At 46.3% G+C, this 16,209-nt stretch overlaps 1 long non-coding RNA gene and 5 other non-coding genes across 6 annotated transcripts; all 6 read left to right on the top strand.

Annotated features, from left to right (window-relative positions):
• The first annotated feature begins 6,112 nt into the window (after positions 1 to 6,112).
• On the top strand, positions 6,113 to 15,585 carry LOC135055171 (uncharacterized). Its single transcript, XR_010243665.1, has 6 exons — positions 6,113 to 6,326; positions 7,900 to 7,949; positions 8,298 to 8,349; positions 8,697 to 8,761; positions 14,857 to 14,930; positions 15,174 to 15,585. It is a non-coding gene; the product is annotated as an uncharacterized LOC135055171 (long non-coding RNA).
• Positions 8,035 to 8,126, top strand: LOC134900000 (small nucleolar SNORD12/SNORD106). Its single transcript, XR_010173524.1, has one exon. It is a non-coding gene; the product is annotated as a small nucleolar SNORD12/SNORD106 (small nucleolar RNA).
• Positions 8,431 to 8,522, top strand: LOC134899998 (small nucleolar SNORD12/SNORD106). The gene has a single exon (XR_010173522.1). It is a non-coding gene; the product is annotated as a small nucleolar SNORD12/SNORD106 (small nucleolar RNA).
• Positions 8,892 to 8,983, top strand: LOC134899999 (small nucleolar SNORD12/SNORD106). The gene has a single exon (XR_010173523.1). It is a non-coding gene; the product is annotated as a small nucleolar SNORD12/SNORD106 (small nucleolar RNA).
• Positions 10,828 to 10,940, top strand: LOC134899938 (U5 spliceosomal RNA). The gene has a single exon (XR_010173475.1). It is a non-coding gene; the product is annotated as a U5 spliceosomal RNA (small nuclear RNA).
• LOC134900001 (small nucleolar SNORD12/SNORD106) lies at positions 15,022 to 15,113 on the top strand. Its single transcript, XR_010173526.1, has one exon. It is a non-coding gene; the product is annotated as a small nucleolar SNORD12/SNORD106 (small nucleolar RNA).
• Positions 15,586 to 16,209: the final 624 nt, after the last annotated feature.

The following is a 16,209-nucleotide window of genomic DNA, read 5'->3' as shown; positions in this document are numbered from 1 at the left end:
GGAGTGTGTGAAAAAACGCTACAGTTTCTGGGAAAAACGCGGGAGTGGCTGGAGAAACGGAGGAGTGTCTGGGCGAACGCTGGGTGTGTTTGTGACGTCAAACCAGGAACGACCAGCACTGAACTGATCGCAGATGCCGAGTAAGTCTGGAGCTACTCAGAAACTGCTAAGAAGTGTCTATTCGCAATTCTGCTAATCTTTCGTTCGCAATTTTAATATGCTAAGATTCACTCCCAGTAGGCGGCGGCTTAGCGTGTGCAAAGCTGCTAAAAGCAGCTTGCGAGCGAACAACTCGGAATCACCCCCTTAGAGATTATACTGGCCTGAGGTAATTTTTGCAGCAAATAGTGGGTTAGACCTTGAAAGCTATGTTTGACCAGTGTAGGGTATCGCGCTGGCCCAGGACACCCCTCACAGCGCCGTACACAGTGTGCCGCTGAGCCTTCTGGAGCGCAGCCTGTCAGAGCTGTGCTCCCACCCTTGTGCCGCCATTCTCGCCGGGGACCCGCTTACCGGGACTCTGGCGTCAGATTCACCACTCTTCTTTCTTCTGGCTCTGTAAAGGGGTGGTGGCATGCTGCGGGAGTGAGCGGTCGCCTCGGGCGGCTAACGATCATCACCCTCAAGAGCTCAGTGTCCTGTCAGCGGAGATAGTGGCCATTAACCTCTCTCGGTTGGACACTACTCTCCCCCCCCCCCCCCACCTTAAGTCCCACGAAGCAGGGAGGCTGTTGCCAGCAGCCTGCCTGTAAAATAACAAACTCTAGAAAACAATAAAACTCCTAGGAGCTCCCCTAGCTGTGACCAGCGCCTCCGGGCACATTTTCTAAACTGATTCTGGTAGGAGGGGCATAGAGGGAGGAGCCAGCCCACACTGTTAAACTCTTAAAGTGCCAGTGGCTCCCAAAGGACCCGTCTATACCCCATGGTAATAAATGGAACCCCAGCATCCTCTAGGACGTAAGAGAAATATATTTATATTCATTTAGGGTCTTTACATCCCGTCCCCTAACTGCCTTTTTGTTAGTATCAAATCACTGCACATTGCTGGCGATTTAGTGCGCCAATCCGCCAGATTTATTCAGAGGATGTATATGAAACCAATTCCGATAGTTGGTGATGTGTGGTCTAAACCTCTAATCTGCATGCAGTTTGGGGGAACCACCATTATTAATATCCAGAGCACCCATCTCTTACAATAATAGGCCATGCTACTGAGCATCTGACAGATGAGAAAAATAGATGGGTTTACCTAGGTCATATTCCTGCTGTGAGCTGTGTGTGGGGTGGCAGGGTTCATAGCAGATAAAAAAAAAAAAAAAGATCAATGGCAGGTTAGTAATTCTAATTGCCACCACACTATAGAAAATATTAAGGAGACAATTTAATGATAACAGTGAGGCAGATTCAGTTATACATGAGCTGTTGGCTGCTGGCATGGTGCATTTATTAGCCCAATATGGTAGCTGGTTTCTGCTCACACCTCTATAGGCTGCACTAAGAGGGTAATGCACAAAGCCACTGGAAGCCATCCCAATGGCTCTCACGGCTAATTATATCATGACTGTGGCCAACATAAGTCAATGGTATTAAAGGGCACCAATAATTAATAATTATTATATGGGGACAGTGTGCTTTGCTGATGCTAGGCTTGTGGGTCATGGTCCTTTGCCAAGCTTCTAGATGCGACATGTCAGTGGCAGACTTTAAAGCAGTGCCATAGCCAGGAGAGTGTGTGCCATACTAAGTGCTCTGGCACCCTAGGGCTTTGCAGCATACATAGCAACCGGTGTGCTGCAGGTGGTCCTGCCTCAATTCAAATTAGTTGGGCTGTCAGTACAGAAGGCTGTCACATGCTGCCTTTGAAAGGCAGCATGTGGCAATTTACACAGTTTGCAACTCTAAATGTGCGACTGCCGCTCCGCCCCCTCCTCCACTTTCCCTCCATTCTGCTCCTCCTCACCACAGCTTCCTTCAGAGGCCCTGCAATAGGCAGATGTCGTTTCTGCTCTCCTCCCCTGCCAACCAGACTCCACCCCACCACCCCATGTTTGTCACATCCTCTATGTCTCTGCTACACCTTTGTCAGTCCACATCTTTTTTGTGAATACCTTTCTGTCTCCAGCAGCTCCTGGGTTTAGTGCCAGGAGCTATGCAAGTACTGTCATTAACTAGCCCCGAGGGTGCACTAAGGGGGTCATTCCGAGTTGATCGTTTGCTAACTACTTTTAGCAGCCATGCAAACGCATAGTCGCCGCCCACGGGGGAGTGTATTTTCGCTTTGCAAGTGTGTGAAAGCATGTGCAACCAAGCGGGACGAAAAAGTTTTTTTGCCGTTTCTGAGTAGCTCTGGACTTACTCAGCCCTTGCGATCACTTCAGCCTGTCCGGTCCTGGAAATGACGTCAGACACCCACCCTGCAAATGCTTGGACACGCCTGCGTTTTTCCAAACACTCCCTGAAAACGGTCACTTGACACCCACAAATGCCCTCTTCCTGTCAATCTCCTTGCGATCAGCTGTGCGAATTGTTTCCTCGTTAAATCCATCGCCCAGCAACGATACGCTTTGTACCCGAACAACACGACTGCGCATTGCGGTGCATACTCATGCGCAGTAGTAACCTGTTCACTGCGCTGTGAAAAACGGCAGCAAACGAACAACTCAGAATGACCCCCTAAATGCGCTTTTCTGTTTGCTCCCTCCTGAGGTGCATACAGAAATCCATGTTAACTAGTGCTTTCAGGGCTGGTTGCGGACTGTTATTGCATAGCTCTGGACACTGGGAGCTATGGATTACCACTGGAAAGTAGCGGGCTGGGCCATTTTAGTTTCTATGCTCCAGGGCCGCCTGCAGCATGTACATGGCTGGCTGCAGGAGGACCGCAGCAAGAACGCTGCCCGTCCACCACTGTTGCTGTGTTCATAGCACTTGGCACCGATCCCCCAGGTTTCCCCTCCTATCCACAATGCAAAGCGCCACCAAAGTGGATCACTAGGATTTAGGGAGAGACAATGGTACTTCGCACCTTCCTCCTCCACTTTATTTTCCAGCGCCTGCGCTGTCTGTTCTTCTCCATGTGACACGCGGCGCAGAGGGAGACTTCAGCAAACAGTAGCTGATCCAGGCCATGGGTCCTATGCAGTCTGGAACACGGTGCTCTGGCCCTAGACTCCTGCAAGAAGAGGTAACAGTCTGGGGATCTTAATGGTAACTAGAAAGCGGACTGCCTGTCAAGATATGGTGGGACTACAAGTCCCAGCACATCTTGTCAGCTGGATGTGGAGGGACTTACGCTGTCACCACAGATCTGGAGAGACCCAGACAACCTAGTGCACCTTCTGTATACAGTGTGTGTGTATATACATATATATATATATATATATATATATGTATACTAGGTGATTCATCGCACCCTACGGGCGCTCTTCACACCGGCGTAAGGGGCTACGTCCTCTTAACCCTTGCACGCCCATGTGGCGTGCAATATTTTTGTTATATGGAGTATTACCTCCAATCATAATTGTGTGAGTGGTTAAATATTGCATGGACAAAGGGCGTGCGATGGTTAAGGGGTCCAAGCCCCTTGCAACGGCATGAACAGCGCACGCTGGGCCTGATTAATCACCTAGTTGGTTCGGTGGTTGGGGGAGTGGCGGGTGCAGGTGGAGATGCGGATGGGGTGAGGGAGGGGTTTGTGCGCTGGTGCCGGAGGTGGGGGAGGGTGCGTGGATACTGCGGGTGGGGGTCTGGAGCCACCGTGGGTGGGGAAGGAGCAGTTGCGGGGGTGCTGCGGGTGGTGTGTGCCGCGGATGGGGCCCGGAGGTACTGCGAGTGGGGGAGGGGCGGGTAATACTTCTCCTGCTTCTTCTCCTGGAAGCAGCTAAACTGCTGTCCTCCCTTTGGCAGTGGCTCTCCTGGAGACTCGCACAGCAGCCAGCCAGTCACTATTGTTAGCGCCGGAGTCCCAACGCGCTGCATTACAGGGAAGAAGATGCACTCAATAAACTACAACTCTCAGCAGCCCTAAGGGCTGGAATGCTTTGGCGCCAAGAGCTGCTGGGAGCTGTAGTTTATTTAGTGCGTCTACTTCCCTGTAATGCGGCGTGTTGTGACACACCGGCGCTAATAGTGACTGGCTGGCAGAACTGACTCACTGAATCAATGTAAAAGGTGAGAGTGCTGTGACACTGCACACCCACTGCACTGCACAGCACTGTCACCTTTTACATTGATTCAGCATCCAGACATTACCATCTGTGATATCACCCACTCTATCCGTTACATTAGCCATCATGGTGCTTCCAGGCCGGCAGCCCAGGTGCTGTGTTGCGGAGTCAGGGCCTCTGGGGATCTGGACACGGCTGTGGCAGGGAGGCACTTCTGTGACATCACGCGCAGAGGAGGCTCTAGGGCTCAGAGTATGCGGCGCAGGGAGTACTATGAAAGCTTTCCGCTGTGCCGCTTTCATACACATCTATGCCGGTGACCACAGCAGCTTTTGTTCCACCAGCGCTGCGGCTAGGGAGTGGGGATTGTTGATGCCGGAGGGGTCAGGTGGACTGGCAGCAGGACATAGGACGCTGCAGTAAAAGGATTTTTTTTCTCCCTATCTACAGCGCAGAGACTTGCTGCAGATGCAGTGGCATACCCTCCAACTTGTCCTTTTTGGCAGGTACAGTACCTTTTTTATGGTCTGTACCGATTTTAAACTTCCATTGAAAGTATAGGAAAAGGCCTTTTTCGAATTTGTAGCAATTTTTTGTGTGTGTAAATTGTTGGAGGGTATGTTGCTGCAGATGCAGTGGGCCTATTTTGGGGTGTGGGCCTGGAGCTGCAGCTCCATTGATTGCTGTGTGTTCCCAGAGCAGGATTAACAAAGGGCAGAGACTCCCATTGGATGTAACCTGTGTGGGAGGGCGTTTCTCGCACAATGAGCTGTTGACTGGGTGTGATAGAGCTGCTGCTAACCCAATGAGAGCTCCTAGCCACGCCCAGTGTTATGCAGTCACAGATCGGTGCTATTATATATAATTTTTTATATATATATATATATATATATATATATATATATATATATATATATATATAGCAAAGAAAGGGAATGCGCATCCGTGAGCAGATATAAAGACTTTTACTAATTAAAAAGTATAGGCTCACATACATCAAAGTTAAAATACGCCGGCTCCAGTCTCAAGAGCCCCCGTGCAGATGCCTCCGGATCACATCCACCAGTGCTCAAGGACTCTCCAAATTGCCATTGAAAATATAGGAAAGGGTTTACCTCATACCCTCCAACTGTACCTTTTTAATAGGTACAGTACCTTTTTTTCATGGTCTGTACCGATTTTTGCCTCTCCAAACTTCCATTGAAAGTATAGGAAAAGGGGCGTGGCCACGCCCCCTTTACACGCGGCCACGCCCCTTTTTCGGATTTGTACCGATTTTTCTGTGTAAAATGTTGGAGGGTATGTTACCTGTGGTTTACTTTCCTAATTTGTACCGATTTTTATGTGTAATACCTTGGAGGGTACGTATCACTCGTTGATAAATGAGCACTATTTCCTGCGTACTGCAGCGAGGTCACATGAGGAGATATGTGATGACTAGGAAGCACTTGGATCTAGCTCTAGCATCTACAGTATATCTATTACCCCACCAAGGTACATGTGGCCTAAGGGACCTTTTCCGTCAGGGGGAGGAGCCACGACACAACGGGGAGGAGCTACGCCAGCGGTACAGTTGGTCTAGTATCCACACCACCAACTATTACCTTTAGTAATTAGGTGGCGAGCGAAGCGGAGCGAGCCACCGTGCCCGAAGCGTGGCGAGTGAAGCGAGCCCGCGAGGGTACTTTTCGGGTACCTTGTTCGGCCGCAGCTCCTCCCCCTGGTGACGGGTCTCCTCCCCTAGGTACGTCAGAAGGTCCCTTCTCCCACTCCAATATAGAACCAACCGTAGCGTGTAGTGTCCCTTTGTGGAGAGGACCTTTCCCATAAGCCCCTAGGTCCATATCCTTGTGCACGCGCCCTGACCTCCGACTTCCGGACTCGGGCTGATTGCTTCCGTCACTGGGAACCCGCGCGTAGAAGGAAGGGGCGCTATGCGCATGTGTAGCAGCCTGTGGCTATAAAAGTCCGGGCGCGGCTTCCGTTCGTTCTTTCCTTGCTGTTGGTGTGTGCGGAGCATCTCTCTCCATCTGGCTGTGCGCTGCGTCCTCTCCTTGTCTCTCCTGCACTTACAGGCCGCGGCATCAGCATGGGACTCGGTGCGGCAGGGGATGGGGCGCAGGCCACAGGACCTGGATGAGCGCGTTACTGCAGCTGGTAAGCGACCTCATGTCTATATAATACCACCTGGAGCTGTGATTCTTCTGTTGTCCGCTATGTAATGTCCTCATGCAGGGTGTAGGCTGTGAGCTGTACAGGTGGCTGGTGAAGTGCTGCAGACCAATCATGTGCACGATTGTTATACATCCATTCTTTTATATAGGAACTGTAATATTGACAGAAGGACCTCCGTAGATACACAGCACTTTGATAGTTCCAGACGGGTATACAGCTAACGACCTCCCATTCTGGTGGCACTGTTTCTGTATAGTAAAACGTCTCCTCTTATAGGTACATCTGGCACATGAAATGCCATCCAGGGAGGGGATTATTGCGCTCCTGGTATTTTAAATAGAATTGTACGACTTGATGGCACATAAGAACTGCATTCCCGTTTTACTTTTTGATGATTTTATTTGTAAGCATGTCTATCCCAAGCATGTTAATTGTACTGCCTCCTATGGGAGGCTGTTCCACTGATCCCCTACCCTGCCTGTAAAGTAATGTTTCCTATGAAACTATCTCCCAGCTTCAGCATGTAATGTTCTAGTACTAATGTTGAGTGTTTACCTCTTGTAGCTAGTTAAAACCCTTGATGAACCCATTTGTTAGTATTTGTTTAGCGTACATTCTGCAGTGTTGTACAGGGAATATTTGACCATTCACAGCAGTCCCTAGGCCCCACTGCAGCTCACAATCAGTGCCATATCCCTGTATTGGTTTTAAGGCACAATGGGGCAGATGTATTAACCTGGAGAAGGTATAAGGAAGTGATAAACCAGTGATATGTGCAAGGTGATAAAGGCACCAGCCAATCGGCTCCAATATGTAAATTAACAGGATCTGATTGGTGCATTTAACAGGAGCTGATTGGCTGGTGCATTTATCACCTTGCACATATCACTGGTTTATCACTTCCTTATGCCTTCTCCAGGTTAATACATCTGTCCCTATGTTCCTTACCTATGTGCAAGCACATACATGCTAGGGTTAATTTTGTTGGGTCCCAGTTCACCTACTAGTGTGTTTTTTGGAGTGTGGGAGTTAACTAGAGTACCTGGAGGAAACGCATGCAAGCATGGGGATGAAAAGCAAAATCCACACAGTTAAGGTGCATACATACGGTGAGATTCGGATTTACACCAATTCTCACTGTGCAATAGGGGCTAGGTTGGCATCGCAAGCACATGAGAGTGCTTGTGATACTGGCTATGTGCGATTTTGGTGAAGTGACAACTTTGACTTTTCTACGAGAGTCAAAATTGACTTGCCTGCACAGTTTATCTAGGTTTGGGACTGCACATCAGGATTGCAAGGTGACTTTTACCTTGCAATCTGCACTGACTTTTCTTAAGATTTTGACTATATAGTCAAAATCGTAAGAAAATGTGTACACCCCATTAGGACCATGTTGGGAATCTAACCCATGAGCTCAGTGCTGTAATGCAGTATTGCTCACCATTACACCATCTGTGCTGGTCAATGCAAGTTTCCCCGGTTAAGAGTGACATTTAGTGCAGTTAATGACCTAATTTTTTTGTGTATTTTTGACGCTTACTTTGTCTTGTAGGTAACTGACCTGAATGGTGACTGGTTCGGAAATAAGATGTACAATCACAGGTATGCACTGAAATTTCTCACTGATTACATCTTGCATGCTGGGATTTGTAGTCCAGTAAGATGCATTTGGTAGTTTCCTGGGAATGCTGATGTGTGTGATGACTGACCTTTTTTCCCCATCAGATCGACCATGTTGATTTGTGAAATGACTAAGCCAATTTTGTCTGACACATTAGCTTGTTCCCCTAAGCTTCCTATATTGTGTGTAAGTCTATTGATCCTTTAAGTGACTACTCTGGAGGTTGCTTCCTGTACAATATCATAACTTGCCTGTAGCTGTAGAATAAATCATATACTGGCATGTAACTTTGAATTATGTAATGCTTATACTTTGTATTTTTCTTGCAGGAAAGCAACTTCCAAGGGGTGGCTAGTGCTGTTGCTGTACATAATACGACAGGTGTGTACTGAAATTTACTTTCTAACAAACTGGTAACCTGCATGATGGGTTGTGACGTAAATTGGCCTATTGGTAAACCTTGCTGATGTGTGTGATGACTGACCTTTTTTCCCCATCAGATCGACCCTGTTGATTTGTGAAACAATTAAGCCAATTTTGTCTGATACATCAGCTTTGTTTTTTTGGTTGCTATTTTTCTTTAGTCATTAAAAGTATGTGTCTCTTTACTTGTCGTCGGTAGTATAATGGGGCATGGCCATCTGTGCCACTTCTGTAAAGGAGGGGATTCTTTAGTGTAATAGGTTTATAAGGCTATTCTAATTATACTCTCCCTGGTCTGTTTATAGGCAATGACATGTTAGGCTGTCCTGGTGAGAATGCAGTTTGTGCCTCTCTGCATGGGCACTTGTAGGTACGTACTGGCAACTGCAAAGGGCCTTATGACTGGTGCAGTTGACAACTTTATTCAGTGTCTAGACCTGGCGTGCTGGGTCTTAAAGCCAACAAGCTACTACTTAAACTCCCTGCTGTAATCTAAATGCACTGATGTGTGTGATGACCAAACTTTTTTCCCCATCAGATCGACACTGTTGATTTGAGAAGCTTTAAAGCCAGTTTTGTCTGACACATCGTTAGTGTTTTTCTTTATCATCCACTAGGGGTCACTGGAGTACTCTTGGGATATGGACGGGCGTGGCCGAACAAAGGCACTGAATATTTAAATTTAGGACTCTCCCCCTCCTCCATATCCCCGAGTACCTCAGTGTACTCTCCCAGTGTTTTTTCGGTGCTCACAGCACGAACATCGGCTTGTGGTATAACCACACTTGGATTTTATTTTTAATTTTTATTTTTACACTTAGCACGTCCCTTCCCAGTTTCTGGAAAAACATGGGTCCGGGATAGTGCTGCTGCACGGGCAGCGAATGGCGTGTCGGTCCTCACAAAGAGCACCCTCACAGCCACAGACAGCATGGCGTGTCGGTCCTCACAAAGAGCACCCTCACAGCCACAGACAGCCCACTGCTCCTACAAGCAGCCAGGACTAGAGAGCTGGACGGAGCTTGCACAGAAGAAGCCCGTCGCAGCCATAGATCACTGGGAAGCTGACTGGAGGACGGAGCTTACACATAGAAGCCCCGTCGCAGCCAGGACTACAGAGCTGAACGGAGCTTACACAGAAGAAGCCCCGTCACAGCCATGAGTCACATCACTGAAGCTGGACGGAGCTTACACAGAAGAAGCCTCGTCACAGCCAGACATGATCATAAAGGTAGGCTGGGGAAACGGGGCGGTCAGCGCAGGCTGCCGCCCCGCTATGTAGGGGTTAATGCCTCGCGCTCATACTGAGCTCCGTCCGGCTGCACAGCAGGGGGAGCTCATACGCGCTATGCCCAGCCGCTATGAACATCAGAGTCTGACACTGGACGGAGCTTACAGAAAGCCCCGTCACAGCCAGGATGAAAGCCCGTCACAGGACGTAGCTTACAGTAAGTGCGGCAAGGTATGGTGGGGTGTCAGGGCGGTCAGCTCACGCTGCCGCCCTGCTGTGTGGGTGTTTGCACCGCTGAAGCCGCCATTGATATGCCCCGCTGAACTACGCTAGAGATCAGAGCGGCCGCACGTCACTCAGACGCCGGCCGCTCTCCCAGCGCTGATTACCCGGCACAGGCGCCGCCCGAGCCAGCCACTCTACCCGCTTTCTAAGACAGAGCGGCCGCACGTCACTCAGACGCCGGCCGCTCTTCCTGCGCTAACACCGCACGCCGCTGATATGATGTATGAAGGCGCCGGCCGCTCTTCCGGACGGCACCCCAGCGCTAGACACAGCGCTCCCCTGCTCTCCCGTCCGCTGCACAAGCAGCGCAGCTGCAGGGGGGGTGAGGGGGAGTATGCCCATAGCAGCAGCACCATCTAGCAAGGCTGCATGGGTTAATAATAGGCTGGTCAGCTTTTTAAACAGTAAGGAATAGGCTATCAATGTCATAACATATTGCATTTTTTAACCATGTTTCCTGGTATTTTCTGATAAGGCTGCAGGCAGTGTTCATATTAATGGAAGGCTAACTAAATGCAGGTATTTTACCTAGACCTGTGTTATCACTGTATAATAGGCTATTAAGCCTATATTAACTGTATAATAGGCTATTAAGCCTATATTAACACTGCAGCAGGTAATCTGTGAAAGCATGGCATTAGGGCCATTTTAATCATTGCTGTTTTTCCAGCTTATAATTCCAGAACATTCCGGCCATACACCTCTACTCCACAAGGAGGCGCAGGGGTGTTAGTGGGAATTTTTTGGTTCAGGTTTCACATGAGTTAGCCATGTAATTCCTGCCCGCCATGTAATCTGTATTTCTACATAATTCTAGAACATTCCTGCCCTACATCTCTAAGCCACCAGAGGCGCAGGGGAGTTAGTAGGAATTTGGTTCGGGTTTCATATGCCCATGTGAACTGCTTTTCACATAAAGCATACTTTGGTTTCTCTTCATATCGAATAAATCTTTCGTTTTTTTTTTTACTAAAGATTTCCGTAGAGAGAAACAAGCATGAGTTTCATATGAATATGCTGTTCAGCAATAACATATATATAAACATATATATATATATATATATATATATATATATATATATATATATATATATGACACAAAGTCGTGCAAGTGTCTGTCTGTTGCATATTATGGTGTCTGTCTACATAGCGAGTAAGGCTCTAGTGCAGACTAAAATTAATTTTACAGAATCCTATGTTAACATTGGCAATTCAAATTAAAAGAGCGGTAACATCGGAGTCTCGGAATGACTCCGCCAGCTCTAACAAAAGACAGTCTTTCCAAAGGGCCAATTTCCCTTTGGGTACCAGAGTGTTTATTTCACTGGTCTTATAATATTAATGCACGATTCTATGTCAAATCTCACACCGATAACTACGAGTGAGAAGGGTACATTAGTCCAGCACTCAGATAGTGCGGGGTTTTTGACAACCATACATAATCGTTTCCAAAAGGACGCGATCCGCCATTGCTAGATGCGTTTCTGTCAAACATTATAAAAACCCAGGATACATTTGGGTCACTAGAATTTATGTATGGAACAATGACGATCACGGTTAAAAGAAGCTGCAGAGTATATCTGTAAAGCTTCTGCTAACGCCGGTTACTTTCATTGTCGCTAGTTAAGCGCGACAAGGCCAGAGCTTGTTTGCTCCTAAATTTGATATATTTATCCCTTTATGATATTCAGCCATTACCGCATACAGTATACTTGTAACGGCGTTTTATCCCTTTATAAGAAACAGTCACGCCTTGTAACGACAGGACGTTACAGTCAGCAAGCCAGTGGTTTGATGACCTCTTTTACAATTGGGGAAGCGCGTCTTTACATGTTACATTTGCGAGGTTTCATGACTTCAACTCATGAATGTCTCAGCTATTTACAGCTTAAAGGACAAAACTGCCTCTGTCGAACGGTTTGGCAGGTTGCCATTTAGTCTTTGCTGGTTTATAAACCAGGCAGTAGTACTCCAACAGAGTCAGAGTTACTTATTCCCCTCTGTTTGAGCAAAACCAAACAGCTCCGTCGCAATATCAATCAGCAAGTCACTTACTACAGTTAGGAAATGGAATTTTTGCGGTTAGTATTTGCTTATTGGAGCCACAAAATTGCATAATTGCATTTAATCTTCACAATGCGTACTTACCCATTCCGGTTTGTTCATCACAGGTTCTAGCGTTTGCAAATCGCCACAACCATTAACCATTTCAGGTCTACCGTTGCTTATCGACTCGGGTATTTACCAAAGTGATGTTGGGATGATAGCTCATCTCACATAAAAATTCTGTCTCAACAGAGTTTCTCTATCTTAGATGATTTGCTCATAAGAATTTTGTCTCAACAAAGTTCCTCTAACTTGTGCTACTAAGGTATACTGCGGTAGCAGATCAAGTTCGACACTAAATGATGTCAATTCCTAGGTAAGATTATAATTTTACCTACTACACCAGCAAGAACAAATGTACATCTAGTAATTAGTGCAAAACACGCACACTAGCGGTACATTGGTGTATTCACCTATTAAGAATAAAGATGTGTGTTCAATTTAGTTCGCCACCCTTCACTCGCGTTTCCCACAGAGGTACAAGGGTGCATATACTCTGGACGAGAGTCGCAGAGGGTCAGGATTTGTAGTTAAAATCAGCGACAAAGGTTCTAAAACGGATCACGACAGATTGCTGTCGATAAATGTCCTAGAACTCCGTGCATTTTACAATGCAATACATGATTCGTTTTCAGTCTAACCAGGGGCAGTCAGACAAGGCAACGGCAGTTGCATACACAACAACCAGGGAGAACCAAGAATCCGCATGGCAATGCGGCAGGTAACTCAAATCCTCAATGGCTCAGAACACCATTATGTGAAAATGTCAAGAGATCATTCAGTGAGTGGACATCTGTTAGACAGATGATCACAACCGTCAGAATTTGGATCATGAAAACTGGACATTAAATCCAGAGGTGTTTCATATGTGAGTCCACAGAAGGGGGTTACCCTCAAGTATACATGATGGCATCTCGCCACAATTACAAAAGCTCAGTATGTGTACAAAACAACAGATCACAAGGGCTGTGGCGGTGGAGTCTCTCACATTCATGTGGTCATTCAGCATCGTGTATCTGGCTCCGCCACGCTGCTCTCTCCGTTGCCAAAACGGATCAGAAAACAGTTCGTCACAGTCATACTGGTGGTATCTCATGGGTTTCGGAGAAGTTTGCTTCTCGAATTTCCAAGGAATACTTGCACACGATCTTGGCCCGCTCATAATACGTCCAACCTGTTACATCAGGGAACGTTCTTTTACCCATAGTTACCTATGTACCTATTACCTATGTACCGCAGCTGCGGTTGACGGGGTGAGGGTTCAGACCACCCTCTTAAGAAATAGAGCATTACAGTATCGGTTATACCAACCCTGTTACAAGTTAGTAAGCCGCTTAAGGCAGCTCATTATTACAAAATTTCGTGTGCTTACATAGCTTGTAAACCTCAGAGGTTTCCAACATCATCCTTCAGGTTACCCGTATTCTGTTAAACGGGGTGGGATGGAAAACTGTGTTGATCTGCACTAAGAGTGCAGGTATCTGTGTGGTAAACTTATTTTCAAAGACGTTTGCCTCTATTTGCGTCTGTACACATCTTTCTACAAGGTGTCATCAAAGTTCAGACTCTATTTATCCCACCTACAGCGCCAGACGACTTGAAGTTGGGTTCAGATGTCTTACAGTTTTCATATTTTGAACCCTTACAACATATGGGAATTAAGTTTCTCACTTTGGAAAACATTTTTCTTCTAGCCTTGGCTTCGGCAAGGGTTTTGGTTTCATAATTGGGGTGCCTTGTATTCCAAGCCACCGTATTTGAGTTTTCTCATGACAAAGCAGAGTTTCGGACGAATTCCGCTTTCGTATCCTTCACATCAATATACCAATAGTGGTTCCTGTGTGGACAGCACATTCTAGAATTCTGAATGTGGTACACGCATTACGCGTTTATATATGTCCCGAACGTCTACAGTACGTGATATGAATACGTTGTTTGTTCTCTATGATACTACCAACTGGGGTTAGCCAGTTTCTCAGCAGACATTATCCAGTTGGATAATAATAATGACTACAAGTCAGGCTTACTTTAAGGCTAAGTTACAATCGCCTACGTCAGTAATAGCTCATCCCACAGGTTCTGTGGGAATGTCAGACCCAGCGGGTCGTGGAGCGTCTACGACGCGGCTACATAGCCTTTAGTGCACCACGTTTGTGCACGTTTACACGTTATGAATGGTGGCGCCATCAGCATCTAGCTTTGGGCTGCCTACTGTTACAAGTATCAAACAGCTCTCCCGCCCACGAGGGAAGCTTTGGTACGTCCCAAGAGTACTCCAGTGACCCCTAGTGGATGATAAAGAAAATAGGATTTTGGTACTTACCAGGTAAATCCTTTTCTTTGAATCCATAGGGGGCACTGGACGCCCACCCAGAGCAGTTTTACCTGGGTTGTTTTAAGCTCAAGGGAGCTTAGGGTAACAAGTTTTACTTGATTGATATTAAGCTCAGAGGAGCTTATGTTAACACATTTTCACCGATTGGTTCAAATTATAAAGTTCTATCGGTTATGGTGTCAACTGTTTAGTTGACAGTAAGGTTATGGGTCAACATTGTGGTTGTCCGTTATGTTATAGGTATTCTCCATTGTCAACCTCTCTATCGTTCCTGTTCGCTCAGTAAAAAACACAGAGAGTACACTGAGGTACTCGGGGATATGGAGGAGGGGGAGAGTCCTAAATTTAAATATTCAGTGCCTTTGTTCGGCCACGCCCGTCCATATCCCAAGAGTACTCCAGTGCCCCCTATGGATTCAAAGAAAAGGATTTACCTGGTAAGTACCAAAATCCTATTATTTTTATTGTGGACCATTTGATATGTGACACTTACACTATGGTGTTTCAGTTGCAGGAAATGGATTGCAGATCGGCAATTCAGATGTGAACGGCCCTATATAGCCAGGAATTGTACAATTGCAGGTATGTACGGAGTTTCCATTTCTAAATGGTTAAATAACAATATGCACATACTGCTTTCTGAGACCTGTAGTCCAAGATGAAGCTTGAATTTACTGATGTGTGTGATGACTGACCTTTTTTCCCCATCAGATCGACCTTGTTGACTTCTGATGCTTTTAAGCCAGTTTTGTCTGATACATTGGCACATACCTGCTATAGTAAAGTTTATACGTTGCCTGTTACTAACACATTCTCTCTCCACAGGGTGCTGCAAGTCTAACAGAAGCCTTGAAGGTGCTCGACCATCGTGATCTGAGACAGGATATCTACAACACAGATTATACCCATGGCCAAATTTTTTTCACAGCATTTGACACTGATGGGAATTCTGTTAATGCGCAGATCAGCAGTGCTGTAATGTAGTGATTACTTTAAGATTCCTTTGATCTGTGCATGACAATGGGGCTCTGGTAACGGCTTATCTGAAACCTATGAGGATATTTTTGTATTACAACTTAAATTCTTATGATGCAGATAGTATGTTCATTAGTCAGTTTATAGCTTCCCAACACTTGAGTTGTCAATCCTTTTGCACTTCCTTATAAATATGTAATTACCTATATCTCCTAAGATTTGATGGTTGACAATATGGTACCAATAAAAATTTGTCAGTTTACATATGTGCCTTGATTTCTTGTCATGCTTTTGACAGTCTCTAAAGATGTCTTTTCAGGAACAGGTTCCTGGTTAAGGCAAAGAATGGGTTTGGCCAAAAGCCTAAGGTATTATGACCCAGTGGTACTCCCTAGTTGTCGTCATATGCAGGGGTCTCTGATCACAATGCTTACATTGTGCTGAACCAAATGTATCTGCATAAAATTGTTTCTTTTGGGCAAGACAGAACAGTATATAAATCTGCAAGGAGACCCTAGTCTTTAGATGAGCACATTAACAAACATCTGGCTGGACTAAGCTAACTTATGGGAGCAAATGACAATGGCCCACTTGCTTTCCAACACTGGAGTTGACAAATGGTCTTTTCAGACAAATCAGAAAACCAGTTTGTTCAAAATTAGTTTTCTGGTGTTTGGGAGCAGAAGGTGGTTTGCTCACATTGCCAGAGAGTATATGATCTTTTTAAAGTGACAAGCCTTAAGGTGTGTACCCAGCATTAGTCCTCTTGAATATTGGTACGGATGACTAAAAGCTCCTATTGCTTGAGGGAAGCTGCTGAAATATGACCCTCTTGCCATGTGCCCACAGTTAGGATTTGTTTAAAATATAAAGTAAGCTGCCTTAC

This window comes from Pseudophryne corroboree, chromosome 3 (genome assembly GCF_028390025.1).
Source record: "Pseudophryne corroboree isolate aPseCor3 chromosome 3, aPseCor3.hap2, whole genome shotgun sequence".
NCBI classification, from domain to species: Eukaryota; Metazoa; Chordata; class Amphibia; order Anura; family Myobatrachidae; genus Pseudophryne; species Pseudophryne corroboree.
This window is presented reverse-complemented; position numbering and strand designations above follow the sequence as displayed.